Source organism: Panthera pardus, unplaced genomic scaffold, assembly GCF_024362965.1.
Source record: "Panthera pardus isolate Hobbes unplaced genomic scaffold, ASM2436296v1 HiC_scaffold_11, whole genome shotgun sequence".
Classification (NCBI taxonomy): domain Eukaryota; kingdom Metazoa; phylum Chordata; class Mammalia; order Carnivora; family Felidae; genus Panthera; species Panthera pardus.
The window spans coordinates 37,882,772-37,907,039 of NW_026526666.1; the positions used below are offsets into that span (position 1 = coordinate 37,882,772).

The following is a 24,268-nucleotide window of genomic DNA, read 5'->3' on the forward strand; positions in this document are numbered from 1 at the left end:
CACACCTAAAAATAATTCAACTAATATAAGACTCCAAAAAAAGGAGCAACTGAAAGTCATCACCATATCAAGATACTCTGAAGATGTAGCATTTTTCCCCCAAACTGTAGGAGTTTCATGTACATGTATAGAATAAGAGATTTACAGAGTTATCAAGGATTGTGTGGAAGCCATATCTCTTATGGGAACACTGAACTGGGGTCTTCCTGTTCCAGTAATGTGAAGATTTGCTTAAAGATGTCAAACTTTGCTGCTCCTTAAAAACTCAATACTTTATTAGTAAATAGCCCAATTTCCTTTAGAATAATAGTGTATGGAATTGCAAGGCATTCAGTAAAAGAACTAAATACATGACTTACTACTTTCATTTTTCCATGCAATTGGAAAGATAACAGTGGCCCACTTGGCACTCAAGGATGGTGTGGAGGAAAACAGAGCTCCAGGGACATAGTCTATAACCAACTTCATATCTAACAATGAGAACTAAGTCAGGTCTTAACTAGATTCCTTGAGAGAGAGATTTTCTGGGGCCTCATTCTCCATCCATTGACAAGAAAAAAGGAAAAGTAAGAGGGTGGAATTATGAATTTTTGCTCTTTCAAAGTCTTTCCTTCCTCTTCATATTTCTTCCCTTCTCTTAGCAAAACACAATGCATATAAAAGGAAAAACAAGTTGTGATTGCTTACTAATTGATTGTATATATCTATCTGTCATGTGAAAGTTTGTAGGAATGGCTTTTATATTTAAGTGGAGCATGATGTCAAATTTATGTCACTTTGTTTTTGCTTTGTTTGATTTTTACATGCTAAATGCCATGTATGTTCAGGAAGTACCTTTGCTTCAGCCTGCAGTTAGGCTACTTTTGAATTATTTTAGATTTTTGCTACTGACCAGAGATTTGCGCTTCTTACCCACCCCATAATATTAGTCCTCAGTAAAGCCTTCTAAAATTGAATCAATCATCAAAAGTGATATTACTTTCTCAAATTAAGCAGTCAGTAAAGACTTCTGAAATTCTACCAATACCTAAAATGATGGGAATGTTCCAGACCAGTGCCATTTTCTTGTAATAATTTGATTTTGGTCTCAATCCTTGGCCAAGAATGGGAAAAGATACATATTTACAAATCCACTTGGGGGAAAAAATGTTACTATTTCAAGAACAAAAATGTTAACCAATGATTAACTGCTCTTAAAGAAATTATTATTCGTTGCTTAACACATGTATTTTACATCATATTTTATCCAGTGTATTTCACTTTTTATTTTTATATGTTACAGTGAGAATTAGGAAATGTTCTTAGGAATCTTGTCCTTGATGATCAATAACAAGTAAAGGTCAATCTTCAATTATGGCGTTGTTAAATTAAAACTATGCAATTAAACCAGTAGTAAATTAGAATTCTATGTAGAAAAAATAATTTTTTGCATATATCTTTTCATAAAGTAATCTATTACTTCTGCTTTAAATAGACCTGATATTTTGGATAATGCTTTGACCGTATTGTTTAAAAGTTACTACAGAACCAGAATTAAATGCTTCTCTCTGTCTCTCTCTTTTTTAGCTACCATGTATTGAGTGTTCACTACTTGTAAGACATTGTACTTTACAGTTAATGTCTACTTTAATTCTCTTAGTACTTCCTCAAGTAATTATGGTCATCCTCATATTAAAAATGAGAGAATCAATACATAAGCAGGTAGGACCACATTATTCTATCATATGGAAAATTTGGAATAAAAATCTATGCCTTCTGGCTCTAAAACTGTGTTCTTAACTACAGAGCAGCTTTTCTTAAGAGTGACAAAAGCGAATCCCTTGCCTTTGCCTGCAGAAAAATAAAAAAAAATCCTAAAAGCTAAAAGACTTATGCTCTAAATTTATGTAGGGAGGAGATCCTACATTTTTTTCCCTCTCTCTTAAAGGAGGTTTGGGGGCATGACACGAAACTGACAACCAAAGAAGAAGTAAATATTGATAGTATCCCGGGTGGTTGAATGGGCTTCTAATTTTTTATTACTATTCAGCAAGTGTCACTCAAACTAGATTCCTTTATTGCAGCGGTGCTATGGATCACTGTCATAAATTTTCTGTTTGTACAATTTTCCCTCTCATATTGTCAAGTATCTAGTGGTTTTATTAGTGGCTTGCCTGTAATTAGATTCTGGGTACAGACTCACACTCATCTTTCCAGTCAGGATATCAGAAAGACTATCACTTGTCTTCTGCTATTCCAGTGAATTCAGTTTGGGATATGATCCGTTAGTAGTAATTTCGTTTGTGGGTTGCACAATACCCAGTGACAATGGACTCTACTCTCTTGATGTTTCTGTAGCCTCCCTTCATTTGGGATTCTGCTCCACCTGAAAACTTATGTTTTTGAGTGATAATATCTCTTATATGTGGAGAACGATACAAGTTAAAATCAGAAAGAAAAAAAAACACACATAAGTTAGTGTTTTAATTTGATTCTTCAGTATTCTCAAGTATCTCAATAGGTTCTTTATATCTTTTTTGTAATTCCTGGCATCAGGAATATTAATTTTAAATAGAGCATCCTTCCCATGAACAAAATCCCCAGAGACCATTTATTGTTTTCTTTTTCTGAAATCCATAGGTTAATGACATGTATTTCTTTTGACTTGCAGTTCTGCTGGCTGAGTATACAGTGCGAAGTGAAGTTCTTGGTGATACATGCTTACTTTCTTCCTTCCACCCAAATGAAATGTTCAAATGATACAACTTTGGTTTAGATAATTTCTAAAAATCTGTCAGTGAATCTGATATTGCCACATTTATGAGCACTCTGTTCCCAGGGACTATCAAACAAAAGAGCAAAGAAGCCTGGATAAACATTTTATTACAAAAAAGGCCAATAACACTATAAGCTGTCAGATCATGAAGTGGCCATTTTTCACTTATGTAAGAAAACATGGAGGTTCCTTTTCCCCCTATCTGCCCAGAAACTCACAATTCACGACACATATGCACTTCAGAACAAATTAAGGTAAAAAAGATGCTCAGATATTAATGGAAATCTCCCATTTTCTTTTGATTAATTAAAAGGGTTTTAGGAGAAAACTAATAATAGTCCACAGGGAAGAAAAGGCCATTAAAGTCATGGAATATATATTAGCAATTAACTTACTTTATTTACAACCCATTTTTCTGCTGAAAACTGGAATGCATAAAATATATAAATTGTCATAAAATAATAAATATATGTAAAATTCATGAAAACCTGATAACAGATTGTGAGTGTAATGATATTATTAAGAATTAAAATAATTTAGTATTTTTCAGCGACCAAAATATATAAGATGAGCTTTCAAATAATGTTAAATAAGTAAAGTAGGATTGTAATTGGATATAGCCCTAATTAGATTCTCTCCATTTTGATCTTCATTTAAACATCTTCTAAATTCCTTTTTACAGAAAAAACATAGATTTGAAATTGGTGTAAGATTATATAATCAAGCAGGCAAATTCTGAGCGTTTATTATTTCATAGAGGTTGGAATATCAAGATGGATTCCCACCAGTAAACATAGGAACTTCAAACTTCAACAAATATTAACAGTATAGTCGTGGTCTAGATTTGCTCTGGGTGCACACTGACCCCTTTACTTAAAAATGGAATAATCCCAGGAGATCTATGTTTCAGTGTCTGACCTAGAATTTGGGTTACAATGGAGGGAAATTCCTGGTGGGAGTCTCAGGATTCCAGACTAAAGAACCAGTGTTGTGCATTTGAACACAGATGTTCACCTAGGTAGACCCAGAGGTCAAGGATAAATTTAAGCACATTTTCCTAAAATAAAGATCACTTCTGAAATGAACCGACATGTAGTGACTAATCACCAAATACTTATTAAGTAACTTTAGTACACAGTACACTTTCTGATTATAGAAAATAAAAGATGTGTTTTAAGTTTAATTTAAAAAACGTACACTATTCATTAAAGGTAAGTAACACAGGGTAGAGTGGGGAAAGCTTAATCTTTGAAGTTAGATTCCAACCAGCTTGTAAATTTCTTCCCCTCCTTAATCCCTCAGTTTTTCCTGTATAAAGTGGGAGTGAAAAAGATCTACTTCATAAGGTTATTCTGATGCTTAAATGAGAGTCTATCAAGCATTTAGCATATGCTATGCACTCAACTAATTGTAGTCATTAAGTAGATTTAAAATACTTGGTAGTGTATTAGGTGTCCTTGATAAAGACTAGGTTCCTTTCTCCTTACACCATATGCATCAATTTGGTAAGTGCCAAAATAATCATTCAAAAAATAAGTATTGCAGAAATTCATTGAGGATTAAGGCAGCGACAAAAGCTTTCCCAATAATGCAGAGCTTAAATAAGAATGTGGGAGAAGACACATCAGGAAAGTAAATGTACAGAGGAGGGAATTATTTGAATGTCTGAGGAATAATAAATGGAAAATTAGTCAAACCAGAAGCAAAATAATGTAAAACAAAATGAAGAATGTTAAGACTGGAGAAAAGGTGGTTGGAGAAATATCGAGTTTTTCATGAACATCACATAGAATATGGATGGCATTTTAATCAAGTAGAAAGAATTTAAGGGAAAGTGCTCTGAAGTGCTTTATAATAAGATATTCAAAAAGAAAGCTTTTCAGCAATGAATGTTACATGAGTTATATCAAGTTGCACTTTGACCATCTGTACCTATTAAGTAAATGGTTGCTGCTGTGACAATCAGACCCCAAATCCCAGTGGCTTAGGACAATCAAGTTTATTTTTCATTCACATAAGTGATATGTTCCTGGTCAGTGAACAGCCTTCCATATTGTCAATCATGGAGCCAATCAATTACAGTTTTGCCCTCCTGTGGATCCATAGGGCACTCTCTATTTGCCAAAAAACAGGGAAAGAAAGAGGAAGATTACTATAGAAGGTTTTAATTGGTTGATCCTGAAAGCAGTGTTCATCATTTTTGTCTAAACTCCACTGGCCAGAATTCAATCACATGGGCCTCGTCCAATTGAAAGAGAGGCTGAGAAGAAAGAAAAAAATGTTTTCTTTTTTAAAACTACAGAGTAATCTGACATACCATCTAAGATGTCTTTTTCGTTCAGGCTGGAATTTATAGCACTCAACTTTTGATAAACATATGAACAAGAAAAGATGAAAACTGATGTCTATATTCATCCGGGTATAATTTCTGTTTAGAATTGACTTATCAGCCTCGTAAGAAAACACCACAATTTTCATTTTTTTAACAAGTAGATCTGAATCAAGATGGGTGATAGCCTGGATTCTAAACTATGTAAAATTAAAAAAATATATTCTAATTAGTTAGGTCTATCTTAATGTCTTGATACAAGGAACTATTTCAATATATCAGTGAATTTTACATGTGAATTGCTAAAGAAAACATTTGCTGCTAAATATGAAAGAGTAAATACATGGAATATCCAGATATAAGATATTGTAAATTTTAAAATGCACCTAAAATACAGACAAAAATTTCTTAATTACATAAAAGTATTACATAAGAAAGGATATCATATAAACTAGCTTATAAGATGTATAACAACAAAGAAAGTGCACAGTGAAATTTCATTCTACTTGCTAATTTAAGTCATGGATATAGTATGCCATGATGCTGTCGTGGGCTGAACTGTGCTCCCCCAAAATTCATATGTTGAAGCCCTAACCTCCAGTATCTCAGAATGTGACAATATTTGGAGACAGTGCCTTCAAAGATTTGATTAGGTTAAATGAGCCATTAGGATGGGCCCTAATCCCCTCGGACTGGTGTCCTTCTAAGAAGTAGAAATTTGGACACACAAAGAAAGTAGGGATACATGCACACAAGGGAAAGATCATGTGAGACTACAGTGAGAAGATGGCCATCTGCAATCCAAGGAGAGAGGCCTCAGAAAAAATCAAACACTAACACCTTGATCTTGGACTTCCAGCCTCCTGAACTATGAGAAAATAAACTTCCGTTGTTTAAGTCTATGGTACTTCACTATAGCAGCCCAAGGAGACTAAGATAGATTCTTACGAAATAATGAGACTCATTTGAAATTGAAGGTCCCAAGGGCAAATATTCATCATAAAGTTTTTACTAAAGGAAATACTTAAGTACTTCTGTAATCAGAAAATCCAGCAAACAGCTGAATATCACCAGAGACCTGGAGCACAGAAATTCTTTTGTGTATAATCCTGGCAAATTGTGGAATGTCACCCAAGTTATATAATATGAAAGTCGTTTATAGCCCAATTATTTGGCATGTAGCATGCAAATTTTTATAGAAAAAAGTAATAGTAGGGAGTTATTAATAATAAAAGGTTACATTACCAGGAAGATATAAAATATTACTTTGTATTTACCTAAGAGCATGATCTCAAAATATATAAAATAAAACTTGAAATACATAAAAGAAGAACTCAAAAATATATAATCATGGGACCCCTCGGTGGCTCAGTTGGTTGAGCATCTGACTCTTGATTTCAGCTCAGGTCATGATCCCAGAGTCGTGGAACGGAGCCCTGCTTAGAGCTCCTTGCTGAGCATGCAGCCTCCTTGGAATTCATTCTTTCTCTCTCTCTCTCTCTCTCTCTCTCTTTCACCCCTCCCACTCCCCCTGCCCCTTTTCCCTGCTCATGCTCTCTCTAAGAAAAAATAATAAATAAATTAAAAAATATATAAGCATATATATAATCATGAAATAAATTAAATTAAATTAATTAAATAAATTTAAAAAATTAAATAAATTAAAAAATATATAAGCATATATATAATCAGGAAAGAATATTTTAATACACCTCTTTCAATACTTGATAAGACAAGCAAACAAAAATCAGTAAAAATAGAGAAATCTGCACAACATGAATGGCAAATGATATAATTGTTGTATGGAACATTGCATCCTACAATAGTAGAACATTTACAAAATCGACCATATGCAGGGACATAAAGCAAGTTCAACAAATTTCAAATGGTTGAAATTATATATCATTTGCTTTTGGAATAAAATTGCATTAAGCTAGAAAATAACATCAAATGGTTAACAAAAAAATCCCTAAATGTTTGGAGATTAAGCACTATACTTCTGAGAACTCATAGGCAAAGAATAAATCTCAATATTAGAACTGTTTTTAACTAAATGAAAACCAAAATTAATTTAAAACTTAAATACGCATATTGAAAGAGATAAAAAAAGGCTGATAATAAACTATGTATGTATCCACCACAAAAAGGTAGGAAAAAAGCAGCTGGTTAAACCCAAAGATAGTGAAAAGAAGAGAATAAAGAAAAAAGGAGTGAAAAGTTTTAAAAAAAAAAACCTCAAAAGAAAAAAAAATGAATCCAAATTATGTTCTTTGGAGGACAAATAAGAGTAGCAAAATTCTAGCAAAGAAAAAATAAGCAGAAAATAATAAAATAATATAAATAATATCAGGAATGAAAAACAGACATAAAAACAGAACTTAAAGAGATTAAGAATACAAGAGGAAGCTATTATGCACAACCTTAAGCCAATATACATGAAAATTAGGATGAAAAGAAAGGTAACTATAAAAACATAAGTTAGTAAAACTGATGACAAAAACCCAGAAATCTGAATAGTCTTATATGTACTAAAGACATGAATTTGGAATGAAAATCCTCACCTCATTAGTCATGAGAAAAATGCAGATTAAAACCACAACTAGCACTATACACACCCACCAGAACTGCTGAAGCTAAGAAGAGAAAATAGTTAAGTATTTGCCTGATACGAAGCTACTGCAACTTCCCCTTACCACCAGGAGTATACATGTGTGCAAGTACTTAGCCACATGAAAAGGCAGGGGATCAATCTCACATATGAGATGGAACAAAAGAAGCGTGACACAAAACGTTCATACTATGTGATTTCACTTATATTATGTTCAAAAATAGGCAACACGAATCTATGTCACCTTTGGTGTGGAAAAGAAGGGATATCGGTTAGGAGGGCATATGTAAGAAGCTTCTATGGATTGTTCAATTTATGGATCTGATTGGTGGTAAAATGAGAATGTTCACTTTTTGTCAAGCTAATTATTTCTGAGTGTGTGTGTGTGTGTGTGTGTGTGTACTTTGATAAAATGTCTATATAATAATAATAGTATGACCTATGATAGTTATTTCACATATGTTAAGTTCCATTACAAAATTCTCTGACCCTGTTATTATAAAGCAAACAAGTTGTATGACCTGAAGAAAACAGGTCATTGTGAATCAATCATCAGCAAATGAAGCAGTGAAATATCTATAACAGTAACAAAAACAGCAGCTTAGAATCTCAGCGGAAGAAAGGTTATTCCAAGTTTGTTCCAGAATCAGAAAAAAAAATTATATTTGTTAAAGAAACAGGGAAGAAAAATAAAAACTAAGGTAAATATTGAAGGACACATTTTGCACAACTATACCATAAAAACTGTACAGAGTTTGATTACTCTAAAAGACAGGAAGAATAGAACTAGAGAATTTAAAAGAATCAATTGAGACATTGTTGTTCATACTAATTAACAAGGAGGTGTTAATGTGGCATTTAACACTTAGATTTTAACTCCTAAACAGATGAAAATAAACTACGAAAGACTGGGCCCAAACTGCAGTAAAAGTCCTAAGGAAACATTCCTATACAGTAATTAACAGCACAGCCACTTTCCCCATCGAGCAACTTAACCCCCACTGTTTTCAGCCCCAAGCGCTGGTCTGATTTGGCTATCCAGAATGGAGCTAGATATAGGAGGGAAGTCCTGATTAGTCTTATCTAACAATGAATGCTAGTTACAACCTCCTTGTAGTAAATAGGCATTAAAAAGATTGTGTTGCCTAATTTTACCAATGAGAGTGCTTCATGGAAAAGTAGCTCTGGAAGAGACAAGAGGATCAGGTATTTATTCCCCACCCCCCCCACCCCCGATTCTGAACGCTGTTGTGCTCTGAGATGCTACGACCAGCTTGCTCCACGAGGGTAGATCATCTATGTTTTTGTGAAGAAATAATAATTGTATTGTTGAAATATCGCATGAGCAAACCATTGAGGCATCCTTCCATCCTTTACTGCAAGATAATATATCCAATTGTTTACCTCAGTGATTCTCAAAGTATGATTCTCAAGTTAGCAGCATCCACATTACCTGGGAACTTGTCAGAAATGCAAATTCCCAGACACCACCCAAAACCTACTAAATCAGAAACTCTGGGTAAGTGATCTTGATGGCATATTAAAGATTGATAACTACTGGTTTAAATCATTTTGAGTTGGGTTTTCCGTTATTTGTGACCAAACTTCCTATTTGATACAACACCAGTAGCAAGTAAGATAAAAATAAATGGGGATTATGAGATAAGAGAGATAAAGAAAAATTGTGAAAAGCAAAAGTTAAGAAAAAAACTAAGACTTGGTGAATTTCCTCGTACGTAAATTATACCTCCTAAACACATACAAGAGGCCAAAACTGAATTTATTCCTCAAAGTCTATGCTACATACCTTAAGCAACTCTGAGGCTGACAGCAGATTCATATGCTACAGATACCTCAGGATCCCAGCATCATCCTTATTGGATTCTTTATGTAAGTAAAGATTCATACATTTATTGTACCCCCCAGGATTGAAAGTCGATGAACAGAGAACTTACAGTCCTGTCTTTATCTTCTCTTAGAAATCACTAAAAAACAATGAGCATAACTGAGGAAACACAATTAAAAATACTTTTATCTTTCCAAAATTACAGAACATTGTAACCCTAAACTCTAATATTTGCTGAAGAACCACCAAATGTACCAAAGGAGGGACAGGTATGGGAAAACACCAAATGAGAAAGTCTGCAGATCCCAAACACAGCCAGCAGAGCATAGTTATTCATAAGTAAAAACTTCATCTGAGGAGTGAAAGCAATGATCTTCTTTAAAATCATTTGTTTTAAAACAGAAGAAACGGAATGCCCAGGCTAGTGGGAAAATGCCATATGGTACCATGATGTATCAGGAACTCCTCAAGGAAACACAAAAACATATTTGGCATGATTGGAGAGATTGGAGACAGATTGGAGGAGAGAAACTTGGGATTTAAGAGTCTCCTATAGCTGTTGATCTTTATTGGCTCTGGAGTCACGACTAAAATAAATCTCTCACACATCCAACAAAGCATCTTGGGTTTCCTTGTGTACCAAGGTGAATTCTTACCACCCCATAGTATTACCATGATCCCTTTTTCACAAAAGCTTCTTGCAAAAAGCCATGCCAAGAAGAATTCATTCAAACAATCAAACTGAACCAGTACAGAATCTCCCCTCCCCCAAATACAAAAAAGTAATAAGTGAAGGCTAGAAACAACTAGAAAAAAATAATAATCACAATGCCAAACAATTTTTCAAAATTAACAAAATAGCCAAAAGAGTTCAAGGTAAGTATAACGTAGGCCTTAAGGAAAATATATGATGGGTACAGAGAAAAAGGAGCAGAAAGAGCTCAGGAAAGTTGAGTTAAAAAAAAAACAACAACCAACAATTGCTAAAGTGTCACTGATCACACCGCAAATGGAAAACATCACGCTAACCAGACAAAAGAAGTAAATGGAGGTCAAGATTGGGGGGGGGGGGGGGGAGGAATGTGCTATATATAGAAACGATGACTTTCAAAAGTAGTAGCAATGATTGGGACGGAAAAATATTTTAAAATGTAATTCAAGAATATTTTTTTAGAATTCTAAGACTAACCTACAGAGTAAAAGGGTAGAGCCACTCTCCAGGAAAACATGGATACAGAATGATCAATGCTGAAACACAGACCATAAAGGTGTCAGTCTTCTCTAAACAAAACAAATCAGAAAATTCTATTGGGCTTAAAGTCAAAAGTACAAAGTCACCACATTAAGTGAAGATTCAGGCCAGCCTTAGAGGCTTCTGCTCAGCATTCTCCAATGGTAATTGAGATTGGCAAACGTGTACAGTGTTTTCAGGGAAAAAAAGTATAACACAAAAACTTGATAACCAGTAAACTGTGAATGAAAACAAAGCCAGAAGACAGGCATCTTTACATGTGCAAGAATTCCAACTCCCATGAGTCCTTCTTTAAGGAAACCAATGGAGCCAAGGAAAAGATTAATAAAGAAACTATGGGAAATGATTGGTTAGTACATTGAATTCAAACAACTGAGAATAAGACCAAATATTTGATAAAATTACAGTTATAAAATCAAAAGAAAATATAACAAACCACAAAAATAAAGCAAATGTATATGAGCAAAAAATTCAACACGAAAGGAAGAAATAAGAAAAGGGGTAATATAAGTATTTTATTTCTTCATTGTTAAGCTGGTAACTAAAATATATTTTTTAAAATGGATAAAAATATAATAGAAATACAATTGTGTTTAAGTATATAAAGGTATAGAACAGACTAAGAAAAAATGCTGTTTACCTATAATTTCAAATGGAAATAAAAAGAAGAGATTGGGGAATTATGGCAATTTTGTTATTGCACAAAATGGAGATTCAATAGTTACACCTAAAGATGCAGAGTAGTAAGTATGTTATATAAAATGATGGTATAAATGTAATCACTAAAAGAACTGACAATACAGATACAACTTACAACTTACCAGAGAGAATCTACATACAAGACAAAGCCAAGGAGAAAAACCACCATATAATACAGGAAAAAAAAAATCAAAGACGTCATAAAAAATGAAAGTATCATATAAAAGACTATGAAAGAAGTGAAAGTATCATATAAAAGACTATGAAAGAACTAAGCCCAAACAAATCTGTCACCTCAAGAAATATAGATAGGCTAAGCACTCCTATTAAAAGAAAAAGAATTTCAGGTTGAACAAAGCTTACAGAAACACAAACAAAAACACAATGTGTCAAAAAAATTGAAAATAACATGATAGGGAGACATATAAAGTAAACGCAAAGAAAAATAAGGCAGGATTAGCAATCTTAATAACCAGACAAGGTTACATTCAGGGCAAAAAGAAAAAAGAGTCAAAGCAAATCAGAAAACTGGAAACTATTAAAAATCGTAAGACTTGGGGAAATAAGGCTTTTAGATTATCTCTATACAAATGGTATGACAATATAACTAGAAAATCAAAGAGAATTAATGCTAAAACTAGCTTACAGAACAGGAATTCATTAAGATGACAGGATTAAAATCAGTATGTAAATATATATACTAATATATACTTACTATATGTTACTATACAAAATTATATAGAGATATATAAAATAACCAATTGAAGAGAAAACCATTTATAATAATAGCACAAAAATTAAACATTTAGGAATAAGCTGAATAAGAAATGTGGAACAAAAGAGAAAACTGTAAAAACACTCCTGAAGACACAAAAGTAGACTAGAACAAATAGAAAGCATTCCTCGCCATTAGAAAAGATTATTTTGGGGGGCACCTGGGTGGCTCAGTTGGTTAAGTGTCCAACTCTTGGTTTTGGCTCAGGTCATGATCTCATAGTACATGAGTTCAAGCCCCAAATGGGGCTCTGTGCTGACAGTGCAGAGCCTGCTTGGGATTCTCTCCTTCTCTCTCTCTCTCTCTCTCTCTCTCTGCCCCACCCCAAGTCACACTGTCTCTGTCTCTGTCAAAATAAATAAACTTAAAAAAAAAAGATTACTTTTCAAATGTATTTTTCCCAAATAATATAGATTAAAAATTATCTCAAAAACATGTCACCAGTTTTGTTTGGGCTTTTGTTTTGAAGATAGACAAGTTTATTCCAAAGTTCATTTGGGAAAAATAAATGCAAGAAAAACTGGCAAAAAAGAAAACCCTACTGCTACTGAACTCTCACCAGATTAACCAAAATTTAGAAACAAAAACAAAAATTAAGCAATTGAAATTCACATACATTAGATAAAAGAATTGGCAGTTCTTTATTATACGACTAACCATTCACCTGTCTCATGCCCCCCCCCCCCCAATTTTACTGCTAGGTACTTACATAAGAGAAATAAAAACATATATCCCCTAAATAGTTATTTAACAGTGTTCATTACAGCTTTGTACATAATAGCCAAATATTAGAAACAATCCAAGTGTCCATCAGTAAAAGATACATAACCAAAGTTTGGTATAATTATACAATGGAATACTACTTGGCAATTAAAAGAAATAATTTAGGGGCGCCTGGGTGGCTCAGTCGGTTAAGCAGCCGACTTCAACTCAGGTCACGATCTCGTGGTCAGTGAGTTCAAGGCCCACGTCGGGCTCTGTGCTGACAGCTCAGAGCCTGGAGCCTGTTTCAGATTCTGTGTCTCCCTCTCTCTGACCCTCCCCCATTCATGCTCTGTCTCTCTGTCTCAAAAATAAAGAAACATTAAAAAAAATTTTTTTAAAGAAATAATTTACTCATGCACACAACATGGATGACTATCAAAACATACTGCCAAACAAAAGAAATTTGAAACAAAAGTTTACATAGTGTATGACTCAATTGCATGAAGTCCAAGAACAGGCAAAACTAACCTATGGTGTGAAAAAATCTAAATAGCAATTATCTTTAGAACATTACTAGGCATTTGCTGGGAAAGACAATGAGAGAACTTTACTGTATCACAAGGCATATGGATTTGTGAGAACTTAATGGATGCTGCACTAAAGATTTATGCATTTCATTATATGAAAATTTATTTTAAAGATAAGACTCTAACCAATATTTAATTCTATTTGATATTATAGATACTGAAGTATTTGGGAGGATGATAGTGATGTCTATAATTTACTTTGGAATGCACCCCAAAAATAAGATGGGCTGATGTATACACAGAGGGATGGATAAATGAACATATATGTAATAAAGTAAGATTAAAAGAAAATTAATATTATACTATGTGCGCTGCTGTATGAGTGCTCACTGTAAAATTCTTCCAAATTTTCTAAACATTTGAAGTTTTTAAGTGATAAGATGACCAAATTTGGGGGCGAGGGGAGAACAGAAGTGAAGGGCAGTAGCCCTATCAGAAATGAAAACGTATTATAATGTTCCTACAATTTAGCAAGTAAGGTCTTATTGTTGCAAGAATACATATGCCGGTAGAATAGAACAGGCTATCTAGAAATTGACTTAAGTAGAGATGAAAGTTTATATATATGATAAAAGTGACCTCTCAAATCATTGAGAAAGGATAGACATTTTAACAAATGATGCTGACATACTAGATAACCATTTGAGTAACAGATAAGACAGGAAACATGTCACCAAACATCATAATAAATTCCAAACGGATAAGGTATGTATGTTAGGGTTCTCCAGAGAAACAGAATCAGTCGGGTATGTCTATATACATAGAGGGAGATTTATTTTAAGGAATTAACTCTCGCAATTGTGGAGGCTTAGTGATATGATGATATGATGATATGATGATATGATGATATGATGGGGTGGGTTGGCAGGCTGGAGACTCAGGGAAAAGTTACAGTTTGGGACCAAAGACAGTCAGCTGGGAGTATTTCTTCTTGTTTGGGGGAGGTCAGTCTTTGTTCTTTTATTTATTTATTTGCTTGTTTTTATTTTTTAGTCTTGTTTTGTTTTGTTTTGTTTTGTTTTGTTTTTTAGTCTTTGTCCTATTAATGCCTTCAGCTGACTGGATGAAACACACCCACACTATGGAGCAATCTGCTTTACTCAAAATCCAGTGATTGAAATGTTAATCTCATCCCCAAAACACCTTCATAGAAGCATCCAGAATAATGTCTAACCAAATATCTGGGCTCTAGATATAATACAAGTAAAATATTAATAATTTTGAATACTTACAACATTTTGCATAGCAAAAAACAAAACAAAACAAAAACAACCACAAAAGAACATTATAAGCAAATTCAAAAGAAAAATAACCAAGAAGGAATGAACACTTGAATATACATAACAAATAAAACAATCTTCCTGATATATAAAGAATTCCTAAAAATTGAGGAGACAAATAGTTAAAACCAAAGAGTGAAAAGAATAAACAAATAGTTCATGGGGAAGGTGTAAAGCTTACCCTTACACATATAAAAAATATTCAAACATAATGAGAGAAATTCACATTAAAACTAAGCTGTAAAGATACAGTTTCTTATCTGTCAGATTGAGCAAAATATTCAAAAGCTTGAGAATACACTATTTCTGCAAACTTTGGGTAAACAGATTCTCTTTATACTGTTGGAAAATGTGCAAAATGAGACAATTGCTATAAAAAGAATTTGGCAATATCTAACAACACTCTATATATGTTTACCTTTTAACTTAGAAATCTCACTTTTAGAAATTTTTTCTTGAAGGTATAGCTCCAAAAATGTGGGAATAAAACTATGTACACAGTTTTTCATAGCTGCATTATTTGTAATAAAGAATACTGGAAACAACCCAAATGTCTGGTTATAGGAGAATGACTGAATGACTATGGTAACTCACATGATGAAATACATTACAGATTTTGTAAAAAAAAAAAAAAAAAAATCCTTATGAAAAGACATCACTTCTTACACACAGGTTTAGATTTAATTATAAATATAGATAAATATCTTTTTTTTGAAATGAAATATAGAAAGGATATGGTGAAATATAGTAAATTGGTTACCTACAGGTGCCTACATAGGTGTGTGTGGATATAAAAACGTTAGGGAATGACTAAGACTATTCTTAGTATACCTATGTGTTAGCATCCTGTCAGGAAAACAGAAACCACATAAATTATATTCACAATACAATTTAGGAGCTTGTCTAGATTGTTGGAAGAATGAAAAGGCAACCATGGAACACTTAGGTAACATAGAGATTATAACTGCCTGAAGCAGCTCCTACCCAAAAAGCTGGGATAAAAGGAAGGAAACTGAAGGGGGAAATTCGCAAAGTTGGAACACATTTTTCTGAAGACAGAGCATTCCCCAGATGGTGCTAGAACTTCAGGAGCTCTGAGGAGGGGCATCATGAAACCCGGACTCAGACCACTGAAAAAATAGAGTTCTTAGTGGTAGTCTAAAAGTATTGGAATAAGTAATAAGCTGAAACAACTACTACTAGAAAGATCTCTGTCTGGGTAAAGGGTTATTGCTGGAGAAACTCAGAAAGGATCAAGTAAACGAGAAGAAGCAAGTCCTTTCTCCATCTTCCTTCTTTTCTCTAGTCTCCCGTGATGCCCTATGGTAGAACCTAACAGGACAATGGGGGGTGGCAAGGGTGAAATACAGTTTAGAGAGTGCCAGCATCATAGAGAAGAACATGAAGGGGGTATTTGGAACTGAGAGACAATAGCCGGCACAGCCCACGTTTTTGGCTACTCAACAGCCTTACACACATTTCTATACACATGTGATATCCTATGTAACAAAGTAATAATTTTAGGCTTTGATGAACTTGATAAAATGTATTAAAATTTTATGTACCTAAACCTTCATTCAAATATGAATCTTCCCTCTTTCTCCCCTAAAAAGGTAAACACAAAGTCTTCATTGTATAGACATACATTTCTGGACAATGTTAATTACCCCCAAAGGCGATCACAGTAAACTTGAACATTAAGTAACCTAAGCCAACTATTCTTATATAAAATAAGAAAAGGAGAAGGGATTAAAAAAATTTTTTTGAATAATGAAAACATTTTATAGTTTCAAAAAGAAATCAACAAAGATGTACTAAAACCAGCAAAATTAATTATACACAGAGACAAATGGAGACAACCATATCAAATGGAAAATATAATTACATAGGAATAACAGAACTAATTAAATATCTTTGACCATAGTATTTCAGCTGTGCACCCTGGATATATTCTAACTACAAAAACAGCAAGAATAGCTTCATCTTTACTCAGCAGGGGTGTGTTTTGAAGGGTTTTATTTAAGCCTCCTAATAAGTGAAAGATGATGATCATGATCATGATGATGAGGGAGGAGGAGGAGGAAGAGATGATGACGGATAAGTGATAGATAGATGATAGATAAGTCAATAGATAAATCGACAGATGATAGACAATAGATAGATAGATAGATAGATAGATAGATAGATAGATAGACAGACAGACAGACAGCTAGATAGCTAGATAGATACAGGGCCAATGAGTAAACAGATGAATGTTACTTGGGAACCAGAGTTCTCACTGAGGAAGGAAGTATATGAGAGAAGGATGGGAAGAAACTGGAGGTCCCTGCAAGAACACGTGATTTTTTATATTTTGTTGGTTTCCTGGATCTGTTCAAAGAAAAGCCCTAGAAATGGAATGAATCCCAGGAACAATGAACAAAGTGGCACCAGATCTTGGCCTGTAAATGCCATTTTGGTTTGTAAATACCATTTGAAGGACATAACTGATCACAAATGTGGACAAAGAAATAAAATACCTTTTTATGCCTGAAAGCAAACGATCAAAGGATTTAAGAGGTTTCCACTGACTAAATTGGGGGAATCATAAACATATAAAACTAAAATAATTTTAATAAATTACACATCAAATTTTTAAAATCCCTGATTTCTACCCTTTGCTGCCCCTCTCCCCAAAAAAGGCAGAGAAGAAAAAAGGAAAGAAGGAAGGCCCATCATTACATCTTTACAGAAGACTTCCAGCTAATAAACATAGAAGGAAAAAATTAAACAACGATTTTGCAAACTCTAGGATAAAAATAGATTTAGGCAAGGATTTTCAGTGGATGTTAAAACCATTAGAGAAGGTTATTGAGAACATAAAATCCAAAGTTTTAAAGCCTTGGTGAAACAGAGTTCCCTACAGATTATGTATTAATTATGAAGGATAATAGATAGCTTACCAGTGAAGAAGTCTCATTGACACTACCTTAACTAAGTCATCAACTAAATATCACCTAGATGCACTGAGGACACAATATCACATTTTTAGTATTATTTACAAAAATGTTGAATATGAACATACTCATGAGGAAACACTCACACAAACCCAGGTTGTGTGGCATTCCACAAAACAATTTTCTGAACTCTTAAAAAATATGATTAAGAAAGAGGAAAGTGGGAGAGCTATTGTAAATTAGAGAAGACTAAAGACACAAATACAATCTGTGATCCTTGACGGATTCCCAGTGAGAAAAAAACAGCTATCAAAGACATTACTAGGACACTGGGGAAATTCGAATACGGACTGTATATCAGGCAGTTGTATAGTATCAACGTTACATCCCTTGAGAGTGACAATATTATTACGGCTATGCAGCGGAGTGTCCTTATTCTTGGAAAATAACTGCTGACATATTTCAGGGTGATGTATCGTAATTTCTGAAACATTCTTCTCAAAGTTTAGCAATTTGCACGTGTACGTATCTATATGAAGATAAACGTGGCAAATGGGCGAATTTAAGAGATGCTTATATGCCTGTTCGTTGTACTTCTCTTTCATCTTTTCACAGGCAACTCTAAGACTAGAATGGCCCTTCAAAATTCCAAGCTGGGCTAAGGTATCCAGGCTTTTATGTCCCTCCACCCATATCATCAGTCATCTGATGGGGGCTGACCTAAAAAAAGCTTGGTGTGAGCAGGGTCACTCTCCACCTGAGGCAGTCCCGGAAGGGGATTCCTGAAAGCTTTCTGTCGGCAGCACTCCCAGCAGCTGGGCTAACAAGTGCCCCTTATAGGGGCATCTGGGCAGCACATCACAGTGTCCACTCTGAATACTTCAAAATACACAAAGAAACTTCAGAAGTTATTGCCAGAGGGGACGTTATTTCCCCAGCCAAAGAAAAACAAATGGGAAGGCGGATCCTCTGCCCTGATGCGACTCTTGATAACACTCCACATTCTCTCCTGGTATTGTTATTGCTGCCAAGGATTTATTTTTGCAGCTATCCATTTAAGCCAACTTGTGTTTAGGTGATTCTAAAGAAAACAACTCTTTTCACCCTGAAATTATGTGCCTGGTTTAGCTGAAAGAAATATGGTAATACATAATCTTAACTGAAACATAGTACAGCAATTTTCCTCTGAGAAGGTCAGGGTTAACCTTCAACGCCCTTACTCGCATAAAGAAACATCTTTAACTTGTATCAGCATATTTTCATTAAGTTCACATCGCCCTTCAAGGTGCAAAAGGGCTTTCATCTCTAAGAAGGCAACAACTAATTAGAAATAAAGTTGCAAGAAAGGCACACGCATTAAGCTGTAAGAATGGCACAGCCATTGCAGGCAAAGCATTCCAAAGGATCTAGAAAACACTTAGAAGTGCAAAATAGAAACCAGAAACTGGGCTCTTTCACGTGAAACATTTCAAAGGTGCAGTGGCCTTTTTGTTACAATTCTAACATTCATAAAGGATGGGGGTGGGGGGACGCACACTAATTAAAAGGCATTTTTTTTTCTGGGGGTTTAATGGGATGAGGTCTGTGAATTTCAGTTTGTGTAGGACAATCACAACTCCAAGTGTTCTATCCTTTTGTTCCCAGAGCATAATCCATTATTTCATCTGGAAATTCCAAGTTCGACATTCAGAATACAAGTATCGGTTGGTATCTGTGACCTGAAAATTAACTTACCATTCACTGCATATTTAGAGGTTGGAGATTACAGATGATATACAGGAAACTGCAAGACCATGGAAAGTACAAAAAATTCTACTTCCAGACTATGTGTCCGGTTTAAAATTTTTACTTAGAAAAACAGCAATTATGTTGACACACTATGACAATTATGCCTGGCACATTATAGGTGTGCGATATGTATTTGTTGCATAAATTTTCAAGAGAGAAAAAGCAGAGAAAACCCTATCATTTTTTAGGAAGTATAAAAAAAATGTTACTAATTAACATGCTTTACATGTTCTGAGCAATTTTAAGGGGTAGAATCTCATTAAGAGGACCTTATTTAACTATTGATGTTTTATTCTTCATAAGCTCCATCAAATAAATATTTGCCTAGCTTTTTGGATAATATTGTCTATCTTTGTTTAACAAAATATAATTTCCAAAAATCAACAAGCACATTGAGTGTCTACTTCATATCTTGGTCCAGTGAGTTTTTGTGTTATTTTATGGCCATGTGACTAGTTCAGAAGATGAAGGAACTACAAATATATTTTTTCTTTCTTTTTTCTTTTTTCCCCCAAAACCCCTATGGAGTAGGGAAAAGCTTTCTGATTATTTTTCAGTCTGATATCAAAGGTACATAAGATCATACTTAGAAGTTGTCAAATTGAATCAACTTTCCCAGTTTACCTTAAAGTGGCTGTTTATACAAATTGAATAAATATGTCCACATAGAGATAGAAAGGGGAAAAAAGTCAATAGATTGGAAAATTCCTACATATATGTATCTTGAAACAAGTTGCAAAAGCTATCGAAAGGTTAATATTTGTGAGATATAGTTTTAATCACAAATTTTAGAACTACTGAGATTGACAAAACAGTCTTAGGGCAATGTGAGTTATTACTATTTACTTTCTAAATTTATTTGGTACTGTCTTGACAGGACAGAAAAGATGAGTTGTTTGAACTTGAGTATAAAAGTCTGTTTTCTATCAATTAAATCTGCTCCTTTCCATCGCCGCCCCCCCACCCCCCCACCCCCTGTCTCCTTAAAATGTTTCTCAGTATGGTACTTGTTCTGGTGTGTTTGATTTTATTTTGAAATGAATTTTTTTGTAGTTTGTTTTGTTTTGTTTTCCTGCTTGAGGTATTCATTTTGAATCTCTGTGTCAGGAAATAGAAGTGTTATCTGTAAATGAGAAGCGTATGCAAGAAACTCAGCCAATGTTGAATTTCAATGAGCTTAGTGGTTCTAATGTCATGAAACTCTGTCAAATGTTAACAGAAATTACAGATAGAATTCTTAAGGAAGCTTTCAAATCACAGCCTTTCCTGTCAGATTTGATAATAACCTAACATCTATGATATCTATCAAGATACTGAAGTGTGATACTGAGCCCCTGCGGAAGAATCATGACATTGTTAGGCCAGTATAATAATAATATTCATTTCAAATTTCAATCATTTCTAAATTTTCTGTGTTTTTTTAATCTACTGCATGGTAAATATGAAAAATAATGAGAAATTAAAATATTATTGCATTTGATATTTGGAAATACTTCTCATTAAAGTGACTGTATGTTTACTTAATGGTTCTCTCTTTTCACATGTTAAGAAAGAAAAACATACGAAATTGTATAGGCTTTTCTTTATTCAAATGTTCTAAATGGAAGCACAATAAATGTTATTTAATAACTCAACCACAGTGTTAAAATACACATTTTTAAATAGTCTTTTCCACTTTATGTGTCAACACCATTAGATTTCCTTAAAGACAAGTTTGTCGTATAGATAATGTTGCTTACCTTAAGTTAGTCTGGTTTTTTTAAATGATGCAAAAATCTGTGGAAATCAATAACCAAGTGGTAGTGAATGCCTTGGAATTCTTGTCACGGTTTGCAGAGTTCAAAAGTCTGTCACTTTTACTTAACTAAAACCAACCTCATACTTCTTCTGCTTCAACTAATTAACCTCCTATATTCTTGAATATTCAAGCTGGAGAAGAAGAGCCATGAACAGAAATTAGGAAGCAATGATGATTCAAAGAAAACCGAGACCAAGGACTATCTTTTTTCCTACCCTATTGGGCCCAATAGCAAATGATTTCGTGGCTGCTCATCTTGGTCCAAGTCATTACTTCCATCACTGTGAGGGAAGCTCTGGAATACAGAATAGCTATCTCCAAGAACAGGTGATGGAATTGAAGAGCCAACTTATAATGAACTGCTCCATAAACAGCTGCAGCAACAGCGCTACACCATCCCATTCTTATATGCAGGGATAGGGTTTTACAGCAATATATTCAGGTGAATTCAAAAGAAGATATGCTGTAAGCTCTGAAACAAGGAGGTCTCAGCTAAGTTCTGTTTACTGCTATCCTCTGTAATCACTGCTCCTAGAACAGTGCCTGAGACACTAAATAGACGTTCAAAGAAAAAAAATGCAGCAAGGCTCAAGAATTTCTGTTACCAGCTGTTTGGGTCCCTTCTTTCCTCATGGGAAAAATTCCAATGAATTCCAATTCTCCAGGTCAATTTCCTGAAGCCAAGCATACAACCACAGTAAATATTCTCAGGTAGATATACTGCGTGCATGTGACTATTATGAATGGGACACAGCAGTGATATATGAATTAGCAAGAATATGAATTAGCATCTGTTGATAATGCTTTAAGATACAGCTGTTAAAGTTATGCAACTTGAAATTAAAAGCACAGAACGATGCCATATTTAGAATTAAGTCAGATTTTCCCCGATTTAAAGGTATTATTGGAATTATTTACATTTTTCAAAACTCCATTACTAGTTAACAGGGATTTAGGTTTCAATCTTAACACTACTTGGAAGACTTGGGAAATTATTGCAACCAAAATAATGATTAGTTTTTAGAAGACTTTAAGCCGAAAATCAAATCACAGATTGAAATTGAAATCAAAGAGAATAAAATATTTACGTACAATGGGGATAAATCTTTGCAATGAGATTTATTTGGTAAATCACAATACAAACATAATTTACTATTTATTTAGAGAATTGAGTCAAACTCACAACTAGTGTATTATTTGAATTATATTTTTATATACATCAATAAGAAGGAAGGGCTGTCTTCTTCTACTCATACTTTAAATGACAATGCTTCCTACCTTTTATTTGTATGAGGCGTTTTTTGCTATCTTCACAGTTTACATTAATTAGGTAACTTCTCTCACAGCTCTAACTCTTGCCCATATTCCTGAATAACTTCAAACTGTTCTTGTCCAAGAACTCTTTTGAGACATTCAGGCTTATATATCTACCTAGACATCTCCATCTGGATGTTCTACAGGCTTTAAAGTCTTCATGTCAAAACTTATCATGTCATCTCCTGCCCAACCCCTAGATCCCAGTACCTTTACTGTATTTATCTCGTTATCTACTTAGTTACTCCAAATACTGCAAAGCCAACAGCAACCACTTTCCTTTCCTCACTCTCTATACACAATTTAACCATCACTTCCTATCAATTCTACTCCCTAAAGGTCTCCTTAATTTATCCACTGCTGACTCAGGCCATCATTGTCCCTGGCCTGGCAGGCTTCCCTGCTCTGTTAACCTGTCTCTCTGCATCTGAGCTTGTCTCTGCCACTGGCCCCGCCTTCATTGCTCTCTCATCCTGCAGCAAGAACGATCCTTAAAAAGGGCAAATCTGATCACAGTAGCCCATTTGACAAAATCCTCAGTGGTTCCCCAGTGCCCTAAAATTTATTAACTTAGACACACAGTCTGACATTCAAGCATTATATGATCTTTCTCATTCCTTTACTTCATTCACTAGACTTGAGTCCTTTACTCTCTGTTATGGATGAACTGTGTCACCCCTACTTCCACCAAAATTCATATGCTGAAGCCCTAACTCCCAATGTAACTTAAGCAAGATAATCAAGCTAAAATAATATCATAAGGGTAGGGCTCTAATCCAGTAGGACTGGTGTCCTTATAAGAGGAAGAGACACTAGGAAGTCCATGCAGACAGAGTTTAGGTTATGTGAGGACACATTTGCAAGCCAGAGAGAGAGGCCTCACAGAAACCAATACTGGCGATGCCTTGAACTTGGACTTCCAGTCTCCATAACTACAAAAAAAAACACAAATTTTTGCCATTTAAGCCACTAGTTTGTGGTATTCTTTTATGGTCACCCTAGCAAACTAATACACCCTTCCTCTATTCTGACCCTAGAAATACCCCACTTCCCCTTTTCTGAATCCCCTATGGCCTCCCCTCCCCCCTCCACTGGACAGGCTAATTCCTACTGGTCTTCCATGCCTCAGTGAAACTACTAATACACTTAACAATTTTGACCCCCCCCTGTAAGGCAACACTGATTTTAATTTTTTAATGTTTATTTATTTTTGAAGGAGAGAGAGACAGAATGTGAGTGGGGGAGGGGCAGAGAGAGAGAGAGACAGAGAGAGAGACAGAATCTGAAGCAGGCTCCAGGCTCTGAGCTGTCAGCACAGAGCCCGACGCGGGGCTGGAACTCACAAACCACGAGATCATGACCTGAGCCAAAGTCGGATGTTCAACCGACTGAGCCACCCAGGCGACTCTAGGCAACACTGAATTAGTTGTTCTTTGTAGATTACAGACACTGTAGCTCCATATTGTTGTATTTCAACGGTCTAAATTTAAAATTCTAACTGCAAGTTATTTGCAAGCAGGGAATGTATTTGATACATTCTTTTATCCTCAGGGCCTAGAACAGGCAACTCCTCATATCTGTACAGCATCCCAGCAC

At 34.6% G+C, this 24,268-nt stretch overlaps 1 long non-coding RNA gene across 1 annotated transcript in view; it reads right to left on the bottom strand.

The window, feature by feature from the left end:
- Positions 1 to 21,299: 21,299 nt before the first annotated feature.
- Positions 21,300 to 24,268, bottom strand: part of LOC128772946 (uncharacterized) — a 38,055-nt gene continuing 35,086 nt past the window's right edge. Inside the window, exon 3 of the long non-coding RNA XR_008417064.1 lies at positions 21,300 to 21,336. This is a non-coding gene — a long non-coding RNA (uncharacterized LOC128772946). The remainder of the gene's footprint in view (positions 21,337 to 24,268) is intronic.